Genomic DNA, 4811 nt, shown 5'->3' with positions numbered 1-4811 from the left:
TAAGAAATAGTGAGATTGGGTGTTAAAATTATGTTTGAAAGAAAGCATGTGTCAAGGGTGGATTTATTTTTTCAGATTTCAATAAAATAAAATAAACATAATAAATCCCTCCTTGGGTCTAAAATGCTATTTAATTCTTACTTAAATCACTACTGAAGTAGCTTTGGGAATGGGAAGGAATTATAGATCCTATGGCACCCTTATTACAACTTAAGAAGAGTACTATCTATGGTCTGAAGTGGAAACTAAATCAAGTAACTTTGAAAAACAAATTTGGGAGAAAGAGAAAACAACATTTGCTAATTTATTTTGAATAATGTCACAATTTTATAAATAGTATATATTCAGAAATCTATATTATCTTTATATTGGAAATATGGAATTTCAAATCAGTATTAAAAAGTATAACTATATATGTATGCATGTATATATGAGTGTACACACATATATTCTTCATAAGTTTTCTGTTACACAGAAATGCCTGTGTAGATAGTAATCACCTAAAAAACACAATAGTCTGCTAAGTGAGCATATGCTATTTCCTGTGAATTAAAAATATTTAGCCATATTTTTACTCTGTCACCTTATGAGTTGTCTAGGGATACAGTTAAAACAACATAGAAAGCAAACACCTCTCTCTTGGTCAAAAAAGACATTAGAGATTTGTTTTATGGCATGTCTGTCTTCAGATTTGTGTAAGCAAGGAGATTCTGAACCTCCAGGGATGTCCTATATCTCAAGGGTAGAATGGCCAAGATCAGAAGAGTCATTCTTCAGCTGGAAGAATCAAGGCAACATGGGACATCTGGAGTTTCCAGAGACCAGACCTGAGCTTATACTATCCACCTCTCATTATCCTAGGTGCATGTACATTTGCACAAATGGTGTGACCCTACTTTGTGTATAACCAGAGAAGTGAAAAATTGTGCTCCTTTGTGTATAATGAATTGAAGAGCATTCTGCTGTCAAGTATAACTGATTTGAACAAATGAATATATTTTTAAAAAACAATATATCCATTTAATAAAATTAATATAGTACTTATTTTTTTAAAAAGTCATAGAGCCAGGAGCCAGTCAGATGGAAAATAAGGGTATAAAGGATTCAAAGTCGGGTGAGTAGGAGATGCTCTGAGCTTGAGGGACTAAATGCAGACATGACAATAAGCTTTGTCCCTCCCTGGAGTCCTTCTTATTGAGGGAATAGAGGCCAATTTCCTCTGATTCACAACAAAAGGGAAGGGTAAATGGAGAAGACAAATTCTATTATAGGTACTATCCATAGATAATTTGACCTGTAGAGAAAACTATTCACATATGAAAACAAATTTTAATTGGGAGGCACAGAAATTTAGAATAGATTGATATGTTTTTTCCAAAGAACATGGGTTCATTCATTTTTTAAAAAGATTCAGAATAGAAGTAGACAAAGACATTGGCAGAGTCTTAAAACCAAAACAAAGGACTACTTCAGAAAGCAATGGGATTGTGTTCTTTGGTAGGAAACAGAATAGAAATAATTAGTTCCAGAACTGAGAGGCAAGTTGCCATGAGAATCTATGGCACTTATTTTAAGGCCAAAAGAGAAAATTACTATGTATGAAAGTGTTTGATGATGTTAACATTTAGCAGTATTGAGAATGGGAAACTACTGATGTATGTGTCTTGTTCTCATTTCAGAGAGATAAGACCTAAGTTCTTGATGAAATTACAAATGCTATTGCTTTCACAAACAAAATATTTTATTTTTAGTGAAAAATTTATATAGATAATGAAGCACATCAAAGTTTTTTGAATTTTGTTTGTTTGATTGATTGAATAACATGAATAGCTCAGTGAAGGGAAGATGATTTTTTCATTACTTGGTAACAGCGTATTGGATTGGAGGACACATTTAAGATTAAAGTTAATGCCTTTAATCTTGAAGTTGTGTGTTCCTGAGGTGATAAGCACATTTTAGACCACAACAGGCTATAACCCATCCAGACTAGGATAATGCCGAGAACAGTTGAGATTCAGAACTAGATTAACAGGCAGGGAAGGAGGTGAGACAGACACTGGATCAGAAGGTAGGGAAGAGTGGCCTGGACTTTACTTGCTAGGTAAAGTGGGAATAACATCTCAATCTTTTTATTCTCTGGTCATGAATTAGAGAACAGGATGAAATGAAGCTTTATTTTTCCCTTGTAGCAACATTACTCTATTATTCAAAGTAAATACAACTTAAACCTATTCCATTCAAAATTTTAAAATCGTTGTTTTCCATAGTTCCTTTAAAAATGTTTAACAGGGCTTAAAAGATCTTTAAGAATAGTGGACCTTCATTGGATTGGGTCATTGGACCTGTTGCTTGAGGTCAGGTGATTTTCATATCCATGATTCTATGGAAACTTTTTGCTTCTTGACTTTATTAAAATAAGTTTGCAGTTCTAATAAGTCATAAAATAATCTAATGTACATTTTTCAATTTTCTTGATTGGCATAAGATCAACACATATGTTTCCTTTCATGCTCATACAATTTGTACCATGTCAATGGGTAGTATACTTTTAGAAATCAAATTTTCCATATGCTACAAGCAAGATTCATTTTTATGAATTTGCATGCAATATCCAGGTGCAAAACATTAAGTCTATTAACATTTTCACTTTAAAGTTGTGACAGTTGGTTTAAAATTTTATGTTCAATGTTATGCATTCTAACAGTGAAATTTTATACTCTCGACATGTTGATGGAGAAGTTTTTTTTTTTTTTTTTTAGGCAAACTAAAACTTAATTCATAGTAAAACTATTTTATATAAACACAGAACTGCTTTTTTCTTGAGTATTGCATAGGTGTGATATTGCTCTGAGTGTCAATTTACCAATGCCTACTGCATAAAGTAATACGTAAGTAGAAGTCATTTGTCTTGTCCATGGAATTCTGAATACAAGAATATGTGTTCCAGGTTCTTAAGTAGGCAGTGATGATTCAATGGTGATATAAAAATGCTAAGGAAACTGACAGCCACCTAACAGATACTAAAATATATATGGAAAAATGCACGGTCTTGGGTTTTGCAGAGGTTATGATCCATTTGATAAAATAGACAAAAGCAATTATCCTGGAGAGAGTTTAATAGCTTATTGGGGGCAACTAGGGACAACTAGCTTAGGCTAGTCAGAAAGCTTCTTGGAAGAAATATAAGCTATAGGGCAGACCTTGAAAATCTAAGGTGAACAGAGGTTAGCATTAGCTGGAGCCAGGGCAGGTGGAGGGAGGGAGCAGGTGAGCCCCCTTGAAGGCCACGTAATGGAGAAGAGGCTGGCGAGTCCAGAGAGGAGTGGCAGCACTGCTGAAATGTGGCTGGCTGAGAGAAGTGGTGGGGGAGAAATCAAAAAGTCACTGGGGCCGAGCACAAGGCTTAGAGCCAGCAGAGAACTCAAATTTTATTCAGAAGAAGAGGCAAGCCATGCAAATATTTCAGGCAGGACAGTGATATGGCTGGTGACCATCGCAAAGTGATGACCATCTTCTTTTCAATACCTCTTGTCCTCTGGCCTGAAGGTGAGGCGGGGGTCCTAACTTGCCTACCCCAGCCCTTCAGACCTCTGCTCTTCTCTCTCACTCCCCTCTTTGTGCACACACACCCCTACTCCCATCACGTACCTGGCATAGGGTACCCTCCTCCTGGAGACTTCAGCACTTATCTCCACTCTTCAGGACACCACTCCAGGTGATTTTAATACCCAGAAAGACAATTTTTAGTACATTGAACTGTTCATTCCTCAATTCTTCTCTTCCAATTATCTAGCCCAACACAGACCTTAGCACCCTTATCTCAAAATCATGTATAAATGTGGCTGTGTTTTCCCAGCATCTCAAACTTAGCATCCTGTTCTGCAAACACATTCTTTTTTCTTTACAGTTTATTCCCTTTAGTCTTCCAAGTACCGTCATTTGTCCACCTCTATTTCTGATTTCACCCTATGCACATTATAAATGGTGTGGCTCAACATTATAACCATTTAATTGAGGTCCATTTTATTTATTTATTTTTTTGAGGTCCATTTTAGATATAGGTAGACATAGATAAATAGACTAGACAGGGATATATAGACATAAATATGTGTGCAAGTATACCTATGTAAAAATGCATATACACTTAAACTTTCATATATAATAGTAGACTAAATCTCCATGAGTAATTACAGATACTCGTAGGTTAATTAAAACAGCACTTTGAGCTAACATCTTTTAAAAGACCTATTGTTATTGCTATTCTAAATATAAGAAGCCTTCATTCTTAATCAGGTTGGATGATATGCTTCCTTATTAATGTAACCCATATGTAAAGAGGCATGTGTTAGATATGTGAGGATAATTTTGGCACTGCTTATAGAAACTTCTATCCAAATGTAAATTGTCTTAAGAGCTCATCCTGTGGGGTGCATACTCCATTAGGAAAGCACTCTTCAAACCCATAGTTCTCAACTCAGCAGATCCTAGAGTAGGTTGTTGGAGGTCCATGAGGTCAACACTATTTTAATAATAACTTTAAGGTTCTCTTTGCCTTTTTCTCTGTATTAAATTTAAATTGTTCATTGAAAAATTATCAGTAAAAATATTTACAATTAGTTCTGAGATTATAGGCAAGGGCTGTGTTCAAAGTAAGAAATGGCAGGCAGACAAGGGTGAGTTTGGAAGCTGAAAGTCATCTCAAGAAAGCGCTTGCTGCTTTCTCATCAGTTTTCATTTATACAGAGCAGAAATTCTCTTCCAAGGAATGTGCTTTAAATATCAATGCTCTGTCTTTATCCCTTCAGCACTAA

Source organism: Callospermophilus lateralis, chromosome 17 (assembly GCF_048772815.1).
Source record: "Callospermophilus lateralis isolate mCalLat2 chromosome 17, mCalLat2.hap1, whole genome shotgun sequence".
NCBI classification, from domain to species: Eukaryota; Metazoa; Chordata; class Mammalia; order Rodentia; family Sciuridae; genus Callospermophilus; species Callospermophilus lateralis.
The sequence above is the reverse complement of the archived record's forward strand: the minus strand, read 5'-3'. Positions refer to the sequence as shown.